The sequence below is a fragment of the Ambystoma mexicanum genome, chromosome 1p (genome assembly GCF_040938575.1).
Source record: "Ambystoma mexicanum isolate Mex_15411 chromosome 1p, UKY_AmexF1_1, whole genome shotgun sequence".
Taxonomy (NCBI): domain Eukaryota; kingdom Metazoa; phylum Chordata; class Amphibia; order Caudata; family Ambystomatidae; genus Ambystoma; species Ambystoma mexicanum.
In genome coordinates this window covers 65321918-65343369 of record NC_090921.1, presented here as the reverse complement: position 1 = coordinate 65343369, position 21452 = coordinate 65321918, and the positions used below count along the sequence as shown (strand labels likewise).

At 44.3% G+C, this 21452-nt stretch overlaps 1 protein-coding gene across 8 annotated transcripts in view; it reads right to left on the bottom strand.

Annotated features, from left to right (window-relative positions):
* LOC138566157 (extracellular calcium-sensing receptor-like) overlaps positions 1-21452 on the bottom strand; it is a 578577-nt gene that overhangs the window by 505201 nt on the left and 51924 nt on the right. The window contains exons 3-4 of one of the 8 annotated variants that reach the window (XR_011301854.1): positions 17751-17922; positions 16539-16691 (exon numbers count right to left, since the gene is read on the bottom strand). The exons of 6 other annotated variants lie outside the window; for them this stretch is intronic. The gene's annotated coding sequence lies outside the window, so the exon portion shown is untranslated. The remainder of the gene's footprint in view (positions 1-16538; positions 16692-17750; positions 17923-21452) is intronic. One more of the 8 variants, XR_011301855.1, reaches the window with a different exon arrangement.

The window sequence follows — 21452 nt, the reverse complement described above, 5'->3', positions numbered from 1 at the left end:
ATTATTATTATTATTATTATTATTATTTATTAATGTGATACAGTTTTGTACAAAATGTAAAACACTTTACACATAATTACATTAGACAATTAACATGTAGAAAAGTGTTCAATATACAGATTATATAAAATCATTATAAACACAATAAGATTCATCACAAATCAATCGATCAAGGCAGGGAAGGTTAAACAAATCAGATCCTTAATAGGACCTGATACAAGACATAGGGCTATCCTTTTACTCCTATCCGTGTGGCTAATTGTCTTCCATATTAGCATTATGGAGCCATTTACTAAAGGTAAGATCCTTTTTGCATATAGGTGACCACCCTTGTGCTTGCTTTCAGATATATGGTGGCCTCACGCCACACCTGGAAAAGTGCTAGGTGCAATTTGGGGTATAGGGAATTAACACACTGATTCCAAAAATCTGAGTGTTCGATATGATCAATGTCATGAACGAACTCCTTCAGATATTTCGTATACTTTGTTTTCAGCCTGCTACATTTCGTTAATACATGAAATGCCGTCTCCGGCACCGTCGAAAGTTCACATATTCTACAATACCTTGCTGTTGTGGCCAAGCCCATCGCTGAACCTTGGGCTGTCAAAACTGGTAAATAATTGAAGCGTAAGAGTAGTATAAAACGCCTCAATTGTTCCGACGGGCAAAGATTTAGGTATGGCTGTGGCTTCATATAGGTATAGAGTATAAACGTGATGAAACTATAGCTTTTCAGGCATCTGAGGTGGGTGAAGTTACTCTGCCAATCCCACAAATTTAAGCGACTACGCATGCGGGTAATCAGGTGTTCATTTTTCCTACCCCACTCCGGGGACCAACTAATTTCTTCAATCAGAATGTTGGTCTGGGTTTCTAGTTTTACCTGTCTGCCTGCAATAGTGTCCTCTTTGATGGTCATGAGGCGCTTATTTGTAGGTCTGTTGTTAAACCTGATGTAGAATTCCATCCTTTTCCTCAGAACCATAGCCTTGAGGGAAAGAATACCTAACTCTAGCCTAATCATGGCCATAGGAATACATTGGGGAAGACCGAGAACTTTTCTCCAGAACTTCCCCTCCACGAGTTGTAGCCATCCTAGGTTCATGTTAATCAAGGACTCTGGCTTTTCTATTTGGGCTGCACGCCAGCTATATTTGCAATGCCTGGCCCCTATGTATATATTAGTGCTGTGAGTTGGGCGGCTTTTGTTCTACGTTCCTGAATACACATGTGGTAGTTTCCTTTATTGTCAAACTCTACACCTAGATATTTATATGAGAAAGCGTATTCAATTTCAATTGGGCCCACCATCATACGAGGCCTGGCAACCCTTCCTGCTGTATATAATACTAATTTGGTTTTGCTGTGGTTAATGATAAGTTCATTGGATTCTGCATATCGCCATAGCTGGTTTGTTGACCTAAGTATTCCACTAAAAGTGTGGTCTAGTATCACCAGGTCATCCGCATAAGCCTGTCATATGAGAATGTGCAAACTCTAACACAATCTTACGATGGGTCTTGGGGATTACTAATTGCACTTTACTTAGGACTTCTGTGGAGGTTTCATTTCTATATAGTAATCCCTGTTTCAGAAAGAAAAAGGGTCTTCCCCTTTCTTGTCCTTCTCCCTCAGGAATCATTTGTACAAAAGCCTCTGTGAGTGCTGGATCATTTCTCTGGCGAAGGCTAAATCAAGAAGGATAGTAGGTTCTTCTTCCCTCTTTGCCTCAATGGTGGATTGTTCATCAGCCTCTCTAAGGACTAAGCTACCACTCTCAGTTTCTTCTGGTTTACTTTCTTCCTTAAAATGGGGAAATAGAGCCTTCTCAAGAATTCCATGTGCAATGTCCCCTCAACGTATTTCAAATGGAGTTTCGCCATGATTCTATTGGAGAACCTTTACGTCTACCCGGAAGTCAGGATCTATGAAGCCTTCTAAAACATCCAGACCAAACTTCCAGGCTAGGCCAGAATTTGGGACCAGTCTTATATAACAACCCTTAGGGGGTATAAGGACTAAGTCTGTGCGAACCATTCTCTTTTCACTGGAGGCATAATAGTATCTCTGCTGCTACAAATGTCAAAGCCTATGGATTGTTTCATGGCGGTGGAGGGATTTGAGGCTCTGTGACTAAGTTTCTGAGATTTTGGGTCCCCCAATTTGTCTCAATTGAGTCATATCCCAGTCATGACACCACATGTAAGGAAGGCATGGTATCAAACAGTGAAGACAGACACAAGTGATCACAGCTCAAGGGTGTTTATTTAGCTATAAATGGGTTGGTTGAATGCCTATCTAAACCTAAATCTAAGGATGGGCGCAAGCTACGAACATCAAATAATAATAATGCAGTCCTAGTGGAGCCTGCCAAAATACAAGGGCCTATACTAATAAACCTATTGCCAATCCTTACTTCTAAATCCAAAATGGTATGGGATAACAATGTATGCAAAGGAAGAGTGTTCAAGAAATGATATGTCAGGATAGTTGAGCAGTTTGCTTTCCTGCCCCACGTTTTCAGCATGGGGCAAGGCGGCACGTACAGGCTTCGTACACACTCTGGCTTCTTGGTCACAAGGTAAAAGTTCAACACATATGCTTCAGGGATTTCCGCCAAAGTCTCTCTCGCAATGACAGTCTCGTATTGCAGAGGGCCTGATGCAGCAAACAAAACACTTTACTCTGTCAGGGTTTCACTTTCACAAGTTCAAGACTGGTCTCCCTCCTTCAGGCTCGGATCATGGGGCCCCTTCGTCCGGGCTCACACCCCTTTTCTACAATGTTCACAACTTGGTCTCCCTCGTTCGGGAACGGACCATGGATTCCCCTCGTCTGGGCTCAGATCCCCTTTTCCACAATATTCACAACTTGTTCTCCCTCATTTGGGTTTGACTATGGATCCCCTTTGTTCGGGCTCAGATCCCTTTTTCATACCAGAATCGAAGACTTTCAAATGTGCTGTATATCTGTTCTGTTGTTACCTCTGAAAAGCGCTCTGTTATGCATCAGTATTGTTATATACCTCTGTATACCTCTGTAAAGCGCTCCCTTGTTTTTCTACATCCATGCTCAATAAATACCATAATAATAATAATAATAATAATAATAATAATAATAATAATAATAATAATAATAATAATAATAATAATAATAATAAGTGACATCATACAAAACAGCTGCCTTAGATTCAATGCTGTAGACCTGGTGGGAATGAAGCCAGATTGATCCGGTTGTATAAGCTGAGGCATGGATGGGAGCAGACGTGTAGCCAAAGTTTTTGGGAAAACCTTTGTGTCTGTTTTAACTAAAGACAGCAGTCTGTAAGAGGCCACATCATTGGAGGGTCTGTGGGGTTTCTATAGTACAGTTATAATTGTCTCACGCATGGACGGGTGAGTTCACCCCTTGCGATATATTTTTCCCCATGCTTGTATCAACCTAGGTGTCATGATGCCTACCCCCGGGGACCCAGACCAAGTCCAGCAACCCCGGAAGCAGGCATCAAGTTATGCTAAGCAAACCCAACAACCCCTGCTAGGGGCTATTTGGGTGCAGTCCTGGCGCCTATGGCACCAGGCTCATATGGGGAGTCAGACCTAAGTGACTATTTTCTACTCGGGTGGGGCTGGGGAGGAAAACTTACCTGGGACTACTTTGGAGGCTATTTAAACCACGTCCGAAGAGCAGCACACGCTTCACGTTATTCTGCATCCAGCAGCGTAACACTCACTGTGCCTACAAGTCTGCATCCAGTCTTCTGCCACGCCCGCCTCGAGGCCGGAGCTCCTAGAAAAAGGGGAGAGAAGGAGAAAATGTTAGAACAAGAGCAATACCTTTGATCCTTACCTGAATTCCCGATCCATCGCGCCTTCGAGCTGGAAGAAAGAAGTTATTTTATGCACGTCGCCTCGCCTGCAGCAGCGCCGCGCTGAACTCACCGGCCTTCACAACATCTTCACATTACACCGCATCCTTCTGCATGCTCCTGCTGCGCTCCGGCACCTAAGGGGAAGACAAGAACAGCAAGGTGAGCCAAGGGAATGCACAGAGGCAATATTAGTTACCCCCCATAGACTTACCTGATTTACCACTGGGGGTACTATTCCTCTTCACGGGTCGGCGCAGCTTCCAATGCATCCTCACCGAACCCCGGCCCCTAAGGGGAAACAAAAGGACCGCAAGGTGAAACAAAGGGACAAACAAGGGGAAACCTCCTCACCACAATAGACTTACCTGATTTTACCGCTGGAGGCATTATTCCCCGAGACTTCATATTTTCTCTCAGCGCCTGAATAAGGGAGAAAGCAACAGGTTACATATTGACATTATTTTATCGAACTGTGTTGGATAATACAAATCCTACCCTGAATATTAACGGTTGCCACGAGGAACTCTTCGTTAGGGTCAAGCTGCAACCTGCAAGGAATCAGACAAGAGTGAAAGTCAGACATTTGAACTCTTACGAACTACATACTTACGGCGTCTTGCTGGAAATCTCAGAGTCAATATTGTTCTGGAACTCACCAATTCGTTCGAGCCAGTGAAGCAACTGGTTATCAACGCGCCCCTGCGCTCAATGCAGGATGGAGACCTCATCTTTCCAAACCATCAGGTGAGACTATAAGAGGGGACATCAAAGATGATCAATGGGGAGAACAGCGGGAGTGGGGGAGGGTTAACGCTCAATTCCACGGGTGGTTAATTCCCTTTCTCCATTTGCAGAAGAATATTCCTACGTGCCAAGCAAACGAAGCTAGGTGGGCCAGTCCAGTCCGTCATCTCGGCACTACGCGTCACATTGGTGGAGCCGGCAGCTGTCCAGTTCAGATCGACGCCCCTGTGGGAGCCAGGTGAGCCTAACAGAACGCAAAGCCTACCCACAAATTCCCACCCGGGCGTTATGGATACCTCAGAAACTGACCAATTGGCCCAATTACTAGGGGAACTGAGGACTGAAGTGCATTCCGCCCGTCAAGAAACCAATACTCTTAGGAGAGAACTGATTTTGTCAAAGGAGCGAACTGATGATCTTGCTAGGCAACTACTGCAAAGCCAGGCTGGACAAGCACCCCTATCAGGCCCCGGGGGGAATCCAGCTCCTGTGTCATTGAGTAACCCTGTGCAAATAAACATACCAGGAAGTATTCCATTAGCTCCGCCCAAACGCTTTGCCGGAGATCCCAAAAGGTTTGCCGTGTTTATGAACCAATGCCGCTTGCACTTTTTATGCAGACCCGGAGCCTTCCCAAACTATCAAGCCAAGGTAGCCTTCGTATTGTCATCTCTCAGCGGCAGTGCAGCTGATTGGTCAATTCCACTAGTTACTCAGAATGGCCCAATTCTTCGGGATTTTCAGGGCTTTCCAATGAGCATGGAAAGACTATTTGCCCAGCACTCCCAAGGACAGGCCCTGGATAACAAACTTTTGTCCCTACGACAAGGTAACCAGGACCTTCTATCCTACATTGTGACCTTTAACAGGTTGATAGTGGAAACTGGATGGCCTGAGGTAAAACGAATCACGTTATTTCATCGAGGGCTTCGAGGAGAACTCAAGGATGTCTTGGCTCAAGTCGTGAACCCACCTCAAGACTGCGCTGAATATATAGACTTAGTGGTCCAGTTAGATTACAGACTCCAGAACAGAAAGGCTGATCGAGCCAAGTTTGAGAATCGGGTGTTGGTCAAGACCCACGCTAACCCCAAAGGAGCAGATGCTTCAGAACCCATGCAAATCGGAGGGGTTAAAAGACCCTTAACCCAGAAGGAAATAGAAAGGAGATGGCAAACGCAATTGTGTCTATATTGTGGAACTTCTGGGCATTTTCTATGGGATTGCCCTGTAAAACCACCCAAGAAGCTGGTAGGAGCTTCTGATAAAACCCATATGGAGTCAGACTCGGGAAACGACCACGCCTGACAAGCGTAGAGGTCCGCTTGCCGAGCTTGAAGAAGGATACTCAGACCTCGCATTTCATCATACCAATGGTCCTCGTATATCCAAGGCAGCCATCGCGTATGCACACAGTAAGGGCATACATTGATAGTGGGGCCATAGGAAACTATGTGGACTACGAATTGGCTTCCAGGATGAACCTACCTCTCTGATGAAAAACCACCTCAGATGTCATCACCACAGTCGATGGAACTGAAATTGCCTCTGGGTCTGTAACTTATTCCACCGCAGAGATGACACTATTGGGTCAGGATGGGCATCGAGAGACTATGGTGTTTGATCTAATCAAAGCCCCACAGTTCCAAATAATACTGGGGATACCTTGGTTGGAAACACATAATCCTTGTATTGATTGGTGAGAGAAGAGAATAGCCTTCCCGGATTGTGCACAAACCTGTTACCCAAAGAAAAATCTGAACGCAGGCCTGGCACCAGTAACCACAGCAGTCGTGCAACTACCTCCAGAATACCAAGAATTCCAGGATGTCTTCCAAAAAGAACAGGCAAACACCTTACCACCTCACAGATCGTACGATTGTCAAATCGATCTCATACCCGGTGCACAACCCCCTTGTAGCAGGATCTACGCCCTTATGGAACCTGAGAACCTTCACCTAAAACAATACCTAGACAAGTACCTTGCTAATGGCTTCATTCGCCCATCCAAGTCCCCTGCATCTTCAGCTTTGTTCTTCGTGCCCAAAAAGGAAGGTGACCTCAGAACGTGCATAGACTACCGCACATTGAAACAGATAACTGTTAAGAACCGATACCCATTGCCTCTGAACCCTGAATTACTAGACCAAGTGAAGGACGCTTGCATATACACTAAGCTAGATCTCTGGGGGGCATACCATCTGGTACGTGTAAAAGAGGGCGATGAATGGAAGACTGCTTTTCGCACGAAGTATGGGTTATTCGAATACCAGGTGATGCCTTTCGGGTGGTGAAATGCACTAGCAGCCTTCCAATACTTCATGAATGATGTCCTTCGTGAACTCATTGACGTTTGTGTTGTCGTATATATCGATGATATTCTAGTATACTCCTCTTCAGAATCTGACCATGTGAAGCATGTCCAAGCAGTCCTTCAGAAATTGCGCCAGCACAAACTATATGAAAAACTGGAAAAATGCGTTTTTCATGCCGCAGAAGTTGAATTCCTTGGGTTTATCCTGACCCCAAGAGGAGTCCGAATGGACTCACGAAAGGTGGACGCAATTCTTAAGTGGCCATCACCAAGTTCAGTCAAAGGAGTACAAAGCATGCTTGGCTTTGCCAATTTCTACTGCAGATTTATCCCAGATTTTTCACATGTTGTACATCCCATCACAGCACTCTTGCGAAAAAATAAACGCTTTATGTGGACTGAAGAAGCTGAAAATGCCTTCCAAGAGCTGAAAGCGAAATTCACGTATGCACCTGTATTAAAGCACCCGCGCCCTGAACTTCCATACATAGTGGAAACTGATGCATCCAGTCTAGCCATGGGAGCTGTCCTGTCTCAAAAGGACTCTGAAACTGGCCAGCTTCACCCAGTAGCATTTTGGTCCAGAAAGTTCTCGGCACCCGAGTTAAACTATGCAGTTACCGATAAGGAGTTATTAGCCATTAAATCCGCCTTCAAGGCTTGGCGGCACTATCTTCTTGGTTCCAGGCATACCATTACTGTGATCACCGATCACCGGAACTTACAGTATTTAAAGACAGCCAAGGCCCAATCGTCACGCCAACTCCGGTGGGCATTGTTCTTTGCCGAGTTCGATTTCGTGATAACCTATCGACCAGGTTGTAAGAATGGTAAAGCAGACGCCTTATCCCGAATAGGGATGGGAGAGGCAGAAGTGAACCCAGAACCAGTACCTATAATTTCCGAACAAAGGATTCTTGGCATGACAACTCTACAGACACTAGAGGACATTCAGGTAAAGATCTAACAACTCTTTGATCCTAAAGCCCTGCAGGACTGGGTAAAGAAAGGCCCGGAATACTCTGTCTCCAATGACCTGCCTTATTACGAAGGGCAGCTATTTCTGCCACATAAGGAACTACAAGAGCTAGTCATTTCCCGTTATCATGATACCCTAATGGAGGGGCACCCAGGTATTGCAAAAACTGAAGCTAAGATTAAGAGACAATTCTGGTGGCCCACCTTGCGAAAGGATATTAAATCATTTGTGATGTCTTGTGGCATTTGCCCAAAACAAAAGTCAAAAGGAAAAACCAGCTGGACTCTTACAACCTTTAGACATTCCGCCTACACCATGGCACACCTTATCATTGGACTTTATTACTGACCTACCCCCATGCAATGGATTTAACACCATTCTAGTTATTGTGTATCTTTTTTCCAATATGGCCCACTTTATTCCTTTAAAGGGATTACCTTCAGCTTCAATCCTGGCCAAAGAGTTCCTCGAAAACATTGTTCGCATACATGGATTTCCGTCCGTATTGGTCTCTGACCAGGGCAGTCAATTCATTTCACATTTTTGGAAAAAATGTTGTCAATTGGCGCAAATCGATGTGAGGTTATCGACCAGTCACCACCCCCAAACCGATGGTCGAACGGAGAGGACCAACCAGACTCTCGAACCATACCTGCGTTGTATGTTACATCACACTGAGAGTAATTGGAAAGACATTCTTTGGATCGCCGAATATGCATACAATAATTCAGTACATTCTGGAACTGGACAAAGCCCCTTTTATACCTTATATGGGCACCATCCTCAAACCTCAGACCTTGACTCACCCCAACACTTAGAAATGCCCGCAGTGGACTATCTGCACGCTACGATTACACAAGCCTTTAAGGAAGCAACTGAACATTTAAAAAAGGCGAAAGAAAAATACAAGAAAGATGCTGATCGGCATAGAAGTGATACTCCACTATACCAGATAGGGGACCAAGTATGGTTAGCCACAAAACATATACCTCTAAAGGGAACACGGACCTTTAACCCCAGATATTTGGGACCTTACTCTATTAAGGCCATCATCAACCCAGTGGCTGTCAAGTTGGACTTACCTGCTAATATGCAAATTCACCCCGTCTTTCATGTGTCACTTTTGAAGCCAGTGCAACCAGGGACAAGACTAACAAAGCCACCAGACCCCATCCTTGTAGACGGGGAACCTGAATTTGAAGTTAAGAACATCCTGGACTCCAAGTCAAAACTTTTTTATTTAATCGACTGGAAAGGTTACGGACCACAGGAAAGATCATGGGAACCTAGTGACCACGTTCATGCACCCCGATTGGTGAAATAATTCCACCGAAATTTCCCAGACAAACCGAAACCACAGGGAAGAATGACTTTAGGAGGGGCCTTGGGTGGGGAGTGCTGTCATGATGCCTACCCCCGGGGACCCAGACCAAGTCCAGCAACCCCGGAAGCAGGCATCAAGTTATGCTAAGCAAACCCAACAACTCCTGCTAGGGGCTATGGGTGCAGTCCTGGCGCCTATGGCGCCAGGCTCATATGGAGAGTCAGTCCTGGTGCCATAGGCGCCAGGCTCATAGATTAAAACTTACCTGATGCAGACCATGCTGCAAACTCACCTGATGCAGACCATACTGCAAGAGCTCCAAGCCAGAGGAGGCTTGGAAGGGACTACTTTACCTAAGGGACTATTTTCTACTCGGGTGGGGCTGGGGAGGAATACTTACCTGGGACTACTTTGGGGGCTATTTAAACCACGCCCGAAGAGCAGCACACGCTTCGCGTTATTCTGCATCCAGCAGCGTAACGCTCACCGTGCCTACAAGTCTGCATCCAGTCTTCTGCCACGCCCGCCTCAAGGCCGGAGGTTAGAGCAAGAGCAATACCTTTGATCCTTACCTGAATTCCTGATCCATCGCGCCTTCGAGCTGGAAGAAAGAAGTTATTTTATGCACGTCGCCTCGCCTGCAGCAGCGCCGCGCTGAACTCACCGGCCTTCACAACATCTTCACATTCCACGCATCCTTCTGCATGCTCCTGCTGCGCTAAGGCACCTAAGGGGAAGACAAGAACAGCAAGGTGAGCCAAGGGAATGCACAGAGGCAATATTAGTTACCCCCCATAGACTTACCTGATTTACCACTGGGGGTACTATTCCTCTTCACGGGTCGGCGCAGCTTCCACTGCATCCTCGCCAAACCCCGGCCCCTAAGGGGAAACAAAAGGACCGCAAGGTGACACAAAGGGACAAACAAGGGGAAACCTCCTCACCACAATAGACTTACCTGATTTTACCGCTGGAGGCATTATTCCCCGAGACTTCATATTTTCTCTCAGCGCCTGAATAAGGGAGAAAGCAACAGGTTACATATTGACATTATTTTATCGAACTGTGTTGGATAATACAAATCCTACCCTGAATATTACCGGTTGCCACGAGGAACTCTTTGCTAGGGTCAAGCTGCAACCCCATGAAGAACTACATCTTTGTCAAACCCTACAATAGGCCGACAGACAGAAATTCGCTGCTGCATTACAGTAGCTCACATCCTAGACATGTAAGGGACAACCTCCCTTTGGGCCATTTTTTGAGGATCAAAAGTAATAGTTCCAAGAAGGATGATTTTAACGAAGAAGCTGTCAAGAAGCAGAACAAGCTACTCCAAAGAGGCTATCCGCATAAGATAGTTAGGAAAGCTCTCAAAAGAGCTAATAACAACAATCGGAAGTCCCTATTTGAATACAAAGAGCATTCTGAAACCAAGAAAGATCCCAAAATAATTTTTGTAAACACCTTCAGCAACATGTCAAATGATATTAAGAAGATAATCTTGAGAAATTGGCCAATCCTCGAAAAAGGAGAGATACCGGTACCTAGACCTGTTGTCGGTTTTAAACGCAGCAAAAACTTGAAAGAACAGGTGACCAGGAATGATGTGCTGCTCAGACCTAGATTCACAACGAGCCTGTCTCAGTTATGGGGTCTTCCGAAAATTGTGGGCCATTATCCATGTGGACAGTGTGTATATTGCAGTGTATATTGCAAGTAAACAAAAAAGAGTACAGAAGTAGACATAGGGCTGAATTCTAAATGGCAACAAAAATCACATACCAATTGCAACTCCACCTTGGTAGTTTATGCCATCTGGTGCCCATGTGAAAAAATCTACATTGGCAAAACGGACCGGAAGGTGAAACTCTGCATTGGCGAACACAAAAGCTGCCTAAAAAATCGAACTAAAAACGCACCCATGGTCGAACACTGGATAGATCATCAACACACAGTGGAAGACCTGAAATGGACAGTGCTCTATAAACTGACTCCCAGTATGGACTCCAACAGGGATAAAACGATCCTTCTAAAAAAAGAACAAGTTATTTTTTTAACCAACAGCTCCAGGACTGGGCTCAATGAGAAAGTGGATTGGAATCTGTAAATTGTTATTCAAACACTAAAAACGAAATGTAACCGAATATCACAAACATAGTTTGACTTACCAACACCGCGTGTGGTTGACAGTTCTCTTTCCAATGGGGGTCGCCCCTTAGTTGCGTGTGCAACACTGACGAACATTGTTTAAGGAAACAAAGGAGGGACTTGCTATATCTATGCACCACTAGCTAAAGGTACTAGCTTGATGTATGCTCAAACCACACGACACGTGAGCCCACAAATCACATGATATGCGAGACGTTTGGAGACACGTCTTTTCAGGTATATAAATCATGTGATCTACTGAACACTCCAGCAACGGCACTGTGAGCACGGACGGAGACCCACTGGAGGAAACATACTACGCGGTAAGACTCAGAACCTTTGGCATGGGATTTTGCTACATATTAAGCCTGTAGCCCTTTAAGCTAGTTGAATACGGACTTCCATTCATGCTAAATGGAGTGCCGTATCTAATGAGCTATAATAGCTGCTCATTCCCTTTTGCTCGTTCGTGCACAGCGAATTTAACCTGGCCCTCTTTCCCTGTAACTTGAGCCTCGTTAAGTTTCAATTAGCGTAGGCAGTTGTGAGATTATGCTTCCCTTCACGCCTCGTGGTCACATAAACGCATCTTATGCCATTATTGTTTACAGGCCATTAATCGGCACCCGTAGCACATTAGCAGCTATTTGTGAACAAAGGAATGTCAATGGATATTTACCCTGAGTCCGGTCTATGAAACACGTATAGAAGCTTCAACATTTCAAACACGACAGAAAAGGAAATTATACGATGTCTTCCATTGTGCAACTTTGAGTTATAAGGAATGGTAAGCAGCATACTCCACCACTAAATGCTTACATCTATAATGCCTGCAGAACATACTGACAGAGATGCAACTCGTTTTTTGTTCTCCCTTGTCTCTCAGATGCAGAATAACCAACGGTGCTCTGTGTAACCCCAGACTGCACCAACATGGAATTAAAGACCGACCAACTCGGATGATCTTTCTTGTATTCCCTCGTGAACCTCCATTTTTGATGTAAGTGATGATTCTGACTTCGAGCTCTAGTACCGTGATGCACAAATGTATCCTAAAGAGTTTCCTATTCACTTGTTCCTGTTCGAGGCAGCACTTTGAGCAGTGTATTACATCTATTCTCTACAGTGCCACTACTTTGTATTTGTTGGGGCCTCAATCTTTACTCTCATGAGTATTTCCATCCATACTGAGTGTCACCGTTTCCTTTTCTTTTTAGACCACTTAAAGTGATATACTTACCAGTTTAGGCAGTTATATCATTTGTTGACCATTGTTCATAAATTAGGTCAACCTTTAATGTTTATTTCTTTTTATTCACTAGAGAATGAATAAACAGGGTATTACTTATTTTTAACCCTGATCTGTTCCCTTTTCAGATATGGAGTCCCTCTCTTGCTGTTTAGTCTCAAACAATTCATGGACCATTCACAGGACGAGAAGAGTTTGAAATATTAATTGACATGAACATGTGCTTAAAGCTATTGCATTTTGTCATTGTGTTTTTTTACCTGTTTGAATCTGCAATAATCTGATTGTAGTTGTTACTATATGATATGTACCCTCACCAATATCATTAGTGGGTTATTTTTGGTTTTTGTAGACAGCAGACTACCCCTGAAGAATTTCTGTTTACTTTGTTTACACACCCGTTCAGAAAGAAACATGTTGAGAAAGTGATGAATGTATGAATGAGTATGTCTGAATTTGAATTAGAACGAATGTAGTGAGTGATTAGGTTGATTCTGGTGACATTTGCACAACACTACCCTGGAGTGATCGCAATCTTTATTCACTCCTGGTTTTCACAAGGTTCATTAACTCAAAGTTTTTTAATGATGATGATAACTAATAAATGACATATATTTTTTGTAAACTTGTTTGGAATTTAATTAATAACTAGTGATTAATGCTGCATTGGGACACTAATTGAAAAAGGACCAAATCAAGTGGCTTGGCACTGTTTTGTTTGTTGTTCTAGGCCTTGCCTAAAAGTGCAGAGGATGTGCCAAAAAGAGGGCTCATAATCCTATTACCACCCCATAGGTGTTTGTTTGTATTTCCGGTCAATGCGCGACACAATGTTTCCAGCAGTTCGAGACGAGGTCCAGCAATGAGTGGCTGGTTTGAGCCAAACAAGTGTGAATAAAATGCCTGGAAACCCCCTCCAATTTGATGCATACTGTGCTTCCTGGAAAGACCATTTCCTGTCTGCAACCTCAAGAGGACCCTTACTCCACGAGGCTGGCATAGGTTTTCAGTAACATTGGCACCCGCCGAGACCCTCATTTACGGTTGACAATGACTGTTAATCTTGCTAAAGATTTAATTTTCTTTTTTTGATTCTTGGTGTGTTCTCCAATTCTGATGGTCCATCAATGCAAGGTATAAAGTATAAGTATATACTTGAAGTATAACCATGTAGACCAAACATTAAACAGGATGTTCCCTTCCACAGAACTGTTACCCTCCAGTAGGTCAATCCATTGGTTGAGCAAGAATGACCTCAATGGGGATATTTCGGTTCCCTGAATACTTTCACTCTCACAGGGTTAATCAACAGTCATAATTAATTTATTTATTTAATATACATTCAACCACATGGTTTTGTATATACAGACATTAAACAATTTCGCCCACCGTGCAATAATACAAAGGTAAACAACATTTAACAGACAACAAATGCATTAAAATCACCTATATAAAACTGTCTTTTTGCCTAGTTCAGTTCAAGTTACATGTACCTCCGTGATCGCATGTTTTACCAATCCAAAAAGTCACAGACATTTCCTTACATTAAAATATACCTTCAGATAGTTGGTTTAAAATCTGAATACACTTCCAATAAAATTTTGTCATAAAAAATATAAAATTCATGTAATTTCCATCCATGAAGATCGACCATATCTTTGAATGCTCCTGAAAGTGCTTATCATGAGCTTTCAAGGAGCTATTTCTTATAGTATGTAGACTCGTACAGTTAACAAGTAGTTGTTTTAGCGTTTCCACCCTATTTTCACCGCATAGGCGGCACCAATGCTCAGGACGTGGAATGCCCTTTATCTCAAGCGTATCACAACAGTTGAATTTCATCATCACGTATTGTCGTATTATTTCCGGGTTATGGATATACCGTGACATAGGCAGGAGTTATGTTACGCCTCATGTAATGTTTTACATATTTTCTACTGTTGTTTAACGTTGCCAATTGCACAATGTTTATTTCAGTATTACGCTCTTAACATGTTTTTTTCAACCATCCTTTAAAACTCATGTTTCTTAACTCTGAGGAGGCAGCTTCATATAGATCTCGCCATAAATTATATTCTGTCATCATTTTACCTAAAAAACCCATTGTTAAGCAGTTATCAATTTTTTGGGAACGCTGTGTTGAACTGTACTGCAATGGTATTGTTTTCTAATCTTAGAAGTTTTTCAACAAACATCATACTCCTGACTGTTAGGTCAGTGATAGTGTTGTTTAAATCAAACTCCAGTAAGATGTATTCTACTGACACTCTATTTGGTAGTCGTAGACGTTTTCATAACATTTTAGCTTCAAACCTTTGCATTTCATTCGCTAAGTTCATACCCCATATCGCTGCACCAACAACAGTATGGATTTCGCTCTTGCCGTATATATCAGCAAGATGGGCTTTACCGACGTGCCCATATTCTTGCCAATGAAACAGCTTATCGTGTTTACGGTTGTAGTACATTTCCGTTTGACTTCATCCCAGCGAGACTTCCAATTCAGCCTCGAGTATGTGTCAACTTGCTCTAATGATTCGCCATCAAATGTCCAAGTAATTTTTTTCTGTTAGGTTAGTTTTTTTTAAAAAACCATAACTTTGCTTTTTCCTATGTATACTTTAAGGTTATTTGTTTTAGCGAAGTCACACAGAGCGTTTAAACTATTTAACTGTTTAAACTGTTCTGGAGGCCATGGGGAGTATGATCAAGTAGCAGGAAGTCGTCGGCATACGCTAACCAATGCTTTAGAGCTAACCATATCTTATTGGAGGTCTGCTAAGTGAAGGTTGAAGAAAGCGGCTGCTATCATGCATCCCTGCTTGACGCCCTGATGCGTGGGGTACAATTTGGATAGTTTGCCAGTTCCATCCAAACGCACCTTTACTGTTGTCTCAGTGTACAATGCAAGGAGCATGGTTAACAATCCTGAAGGGATCTTCCTCTTCACTAGTTTATTCCATAGAAGGTCCCTTTGGACAGTGTTGAATGCAGCACTCAAGTCTATATAGGCGCAATAAATGTTTAAGTTGCGCCGCTTCCTTGCGTATTCAACAGCGGATACTAGTATGGTTATGCTATGTGCAGTGTTTGCTTTGGGTCTGAAGCCAGGCTGATTCAGGGGAAACATTTTAAACTCACTAATCCACTCATTCAGCTTGGCTAGAAGTACTTGTGCAAAGATTTTCGACGGTATTTCCAGCATAGCTAATAATCAGTAGTTTTCTGTTTTTTTCCCTTGGCCCTTTCTTGTACACAGGCAATTTAGTGCTCATCTTCCGCCTCATGGGTAGTTTACCACTTTCATCAATTTCCTTCTCAGGATTAGTAAGGCGTTAGCCCAGTTCACTGGGGATGCTTTTAGTGGTATATTGGAGACCCCATCTCTGGGCCTGCAGCACGTGAGTTTTTCAAGTTGGTAATGAATGTGCCACGGATCACACGCCATATTTCAGTAGTGTTTCGCTGCGCGGCTAGCCATGCTATTTTTTCCAGTGGTCTCTTCCACATACATTCTTATAAGCCTTTAACCAGCTACAATAATTTACTTTAGCTAGTTTTATATTTACAATCGCCTGTGGATTGGGGGGGCGGGTAAACCGATAGCAGGCTAAATGTTTTCTGCAATTTTTAGTTGCATATTATTTTTTGCTGCTGCTATGTTTTTATCAAAGTTCATTCTTTTATTTATCGTGATGTTTGATCTTTCATAGGGAGTTTTATATTGTCTTGGGGTCCCACATTCTTCACCAATTTTGCGCATTAAGTCAGCACATCTTTCTATAATTCCTGCTTTTTTTCATTGAGTAGTGGTTCATTACACTGTTTTATGAACTCAATCAGCAGGTGTTGTGCTATGTTGTTAGGAGAGACCTGGCAGCAAGGATGGTTGAACACAAATACCTTTATTCAGGATACAAAAGGTTTCTGCTTCATCAAATAAAAAGTTCAAACAAGGATTCTTTCTTCCTTCTGTAGTAAGGGTGAGGCTTTCTGCACGTATAGCTAGTCCTCGTAAGCCCACAGCGCCTCTGTTGCTTCTTCCCTCTCGGATACCTGCAAGGGAATGGAGAAGACACACCCAGTCCGTTATTTGTGTCCACCTTATATAGGGGCTGGAAAGTTGTGAACCAATCAGGGATGTTTTCTTTAGATTGTCTATAAAGGTTCCCATAAGCCCTGCCCCCTTCCTTTCCTAACGAAGGTTGCCTCCGTGCCTCGCTTGCCAAGCCCGGGTAGCAGAGAGGAACGCCGGTCTCCACGTGGGTCGGCATTGCCGCAGCTGTGGGGCAGCTGAAACGAGCTATGGAAGGTGAGTGTTGGTGGGTAGCTCCGTACCCCGATATCCCCACGCTTGTACCTGTCGTCTCTTTCCCCTGTCCTGGGAACGGAACTGCTCAAAGGTATTCTAGCGGCTGCTGGGAAATATTAACGGCCTGTTTGAAGTCACCTTGCTTACATGCCATTATATTCCTTGGGTAGAGGGGAGCGGGTACGGCCGGGATGCTTCCATTCAGGTCTTCTGACTCGCGGCCCTCGGTCGCCTGTGACCATGTTAGCGCCTGCCCGTTTCGTTCAACCTTCTTCTCTGGGCTTTGCTTTGTTCCTCCCCTTCGGCTTGCTACTGTTGGTATTCCTATGTTCCGTTCACAGGGCCATTGAGAGTTATATGGCAGAGTCTCTTGGGTCTCTTCTTCTGGGCCATAGATCTCAATGGAGAGCAAAAAGCAAAAAGGAAGTCTTGGTCCAAAGCAAAATGGCCGTTCTGAAGCAAAAAAACTCCCTTTAGAAAGCAAAGCATTTTCAAGACCCCCTTTTATGGCCTGCAGGGTCCCTTCTCTCGACAGTCTTTGTTTTTGTTCTTTCGCTTTCTATGGCTGTCCTTTGAGGTCTTTCTCTCTAGGTCATTTTGGTATATTTAAGCTATTGTGTATATGTCAGCTAAAGTGTGAGGTGTTGCTACCCCAGAGAGTGTCTCACAGTTTGCATGAACTGCCCTCGCGGTGTCTGCTCACCACCCTGTCTCAGGTTACTAACTCATCTGCACCCATGACTTGCCTCAAGGAACCCCTCCCTGCTTGAGGCCTAATTTGCACTTCTAGCAAACTTCCTTACCTGACTGGTTAAATCCTCCCACTGAAATGAACTTGGTTCTGTTGGATGGACCCCAACATCGCTTCTGGCTCCCCAGCTGCTCGGTACATCAAATCCATCCTCATTTCCCCTTGCACTGAATTTTCATGCAGAGATGCTGGATTCCATTTCGTTTTCAGCTTGGTTTTTGCACCTGCAAAGATCACACAGAAACTGTATGAAATAATGTGAATGCCATCTGCCATCTTTGGACAAACGGCTAGCAATATTTACGATTGTTTTAGGAGTGGTTCCCCAACCTATGGCTGTCTGGATTTACATTCGTTAAGTAGACCCCTCCCTTAAACCAACAAATATTGCATCAAAATGGCTGCTTACATACAGTGTTAGTTGAAGTTGTCCTCTCTGTCCAATTTGCTCTTCATTTGACAGGACGGCCTTTGTGCTGGGGATTAATTTGAAGCAGACACACTGCATAGACACATACCTTTGCACATGCACTTTACTCCAACACAAAATGTTTAATTTTGGGGCATATCTGGGGGTGATCCTAGAGCATTCCTTTGTGCATCTCTGATTTCCACAGGTATGTGCTAAAATGATGCGCTCACTTTTTTGCAGCTGTCCTACTCTGGTTTAGCCCAGATTAGCGACAGGGAAAGGTAAATCTCTGGGAGCATCGGAAGCGGCCCAGGAGTTGGGTGAAACAATCGCGCAATCACCTTGCTGCGCAGTAATAATTCACGCGCATGGAGCCGTTCACAGAACGTCTTCCTTTATTCTCGTTCTGGCTGCAACTAACTTACCCCGCCCTCCCGCGTCACATCCCTCCCTGCCTCCTGTCTCCCAACTGAACCGGAACTGATGTGTCAACATGACAGTATCCAACTTAATTCTCCATCTTGAGTTATATTGTCAATGAAGGGTAATTATTTTGAAAGCAAACCCACTATGTTATCGGCTGTGCCTCTGTTTATCTCCCAGACTTGTCAAATATAGAGAAGCAATGGCAGATATGGCAGATATACTGAATTTCTCAAATGGCAATTCTCTCCCATGGTTTAGCCACATCAAGTCACTATGTGACGCAATTGGCTTAACCCTGGCCCAATGAGTACGATTCATGGGACTTCAAGGGAAATCCTGAACAGCTGTTTACCGGAGTTGGCCATCTCCCTATTGTTGAGTAATACTGATAGGTGATTGGGTGACAAGAGCATGTGTCGTCCCTTATGTACTCCCTAGCGGCAACCACCCAGGTGCTTCACAGTTAAGGGTGGTACAGTGAAGGGTGAAAACCAGCCATTGACCAGCGTCTTTGCCTTTTAGCCTATGAGTCTTTGCTTTTGCCTTCCTCCCTGCTGCACCTGTGTGTACCCGTAGCTTCCTATTTACTGTGCTGTCTCTCCACACTGTGGTACTCCCCTATAATGCAATCACTCCTGCTCCTCTTGCTGCTGCTCTTACCTCTGCCTATGCTTCCTCCAATCATGCTACAACCTCCTCCTTTCCTATCCCTATTATAAACCTCACATCCCAAACCTCACACTATTCCATTTCTCTTCCAACTTCTTCCAACAAACAAAGATGGCGAGCTAACCATAGCACCTATCCACCTCATCTCTCTTCCTACGAGACTCACCTTCTCTATTCCTCATTAATGCATCAACAAAACAATGCACCCTGGAATGCTCAGTCTGTATACAATACCTCCTTTATCATTGACTACTTTCACTCCAGCTCTCCTTCCCTAGACCTTCCTGCTATCACTGATACCATGATTTCTCCATTTGGCACTGCCACTCTGGTGGCCAAAGATGAATCCAATCTATCCTTCATTCCCCTTCCTGGAATGACTTTCAGAGATGGAGGTGTCTGACACCTGCTTTCATCCCAGCTCAATGCCGCACAAATCCTCAATGCCACGTCCTCTCCTACCCCTTTTGAATTCACCATCTCTGCTATTGCTCTGCCTCACTCGGTTCACATCATCTCCATCTAGAGCCCTCCTGGTCCCACTGGACCATTTTTTGATGACCTTGGACAACTCCTTGATTCTCTTTCCACTTAACTTCACATCATTCTTGAAGGTGACTTTAACCTAGCCTCTGCAACCACTTCTCAGAAATCTTAAGTTAAGTCTTTTCTTAAGGCCCATGCGCTCCACTCTGTCCATAACCTACCTACCCACACCGGGGCTAATTCTTTGGATCTCTTATTTGTCTCAACCTCTTTCACAGCCACTTATACGACCGTTAAGCCATACATATCTTATCACTCAATTGTTTCCACCACCATCTCTCCACCCTCTGACATTTCCTCACCACTTGCTGCACCTATTACTAAAAGGAAATGTAAACCTTCTGCCATTCTCCCCTTTCTCTCTGAGCTACAGTTCCCACTCTCCTCCTTCACACCTGATGCCTCTTCCACCAACACTGCCTTCACCAGCTTCCAATCCCCACTATATGACTCATTCTCCTCTCACTTCCCACTGCTTACTTTCGCCACTAAGTCTCAGCATCCTCAATCATGGCATTCCCCACACATACGCTCTCTCACACAAACAAGCATCAGCTGCTGCGCAAATTGAGGCGTACCCACTCGTATGAGGGCCTGCAACTCTACCTCTCTGCCCTGAACTTTCTCAAGTCCTGACAGAGCAAAGTGGGAATACTACCTTACCCTCTTTGACTCTCACTCCAGCCATTCTCACCTGGTACAGGGCACACTACACTCACTCCTCGCTCATCCTAAATCTATGACTATCAACTCAACTCTCATAGCTAATGACCTAGCTGAACACTTCACTGCAAACATTTCCAAAATTAGAGACTCTCTCCTGAGCTTCCTCACACTCCCTCCACCTACATTTTGCACTCCGCCTAATCTACTATCATCGTCTGCCTCTATTTCACACTTATACTGAAGAAGTCCTATCTCTACTGATGAAGGCTAACCCCTTGTGTGCCCCATCAGACCCTCTTGCTCCGTAGCTAGTCAAGCCTATTGCCCCTTTTGTGGCCTCTTACCTCATTGAACTCTTCAACCTGCCCTTCAACTACGCTTGCGATTACTCTATTTTTTAAACGGTCACAATCCTCTCCCTCCTAAAACAGCAAGGGGCTGACCCATTCCTACTGTCTAACTTTCACCCTGTGTCTCTCCTTCTGCATTACTCTAAAGTGCTTGAAAGGGTTCAGTTCAACTGTCTTACTAATTTCTTGTAGACCCTGTGACGAATCCACGGATGTCATCACTTCTACCCTTTCGGGAGCTCCTTCCCATAAGGCCACGGAGGTGAGGCTGCTACACAATAGTACCCCCGGTGGTGGTACTCAGTGGGTGAATCTCATGAAGAAGGGAGTCCCCTATGGAATTATTGATGACCTGGGGAGAACACGGTATCCCCATAGCCAAGCTAACCCTGACACACCTTCCTACCCTCCTCCCACCAGTACCTTCCCTAGTGTACCCATGTACCTTTGCCATACCAGCCAGCCAGGTAGGAAGTACTCAGACGAGGAAGAGTGTGGACTCCTCAAGGGACTTACTCTACTGAATGGTCTAGTTGCCAGAGGATTCCTATTGGCCTAGCTACGATTAAAACAGAAGACGGAATTCCAAAATCAGGGAGGCCCTCACTCGAGGAACCAGGGGATTCGATCCCTGTACGAAGGATGGAACAGCAGGGGAAGAAAAAGATACCCACCTGCAGTTACA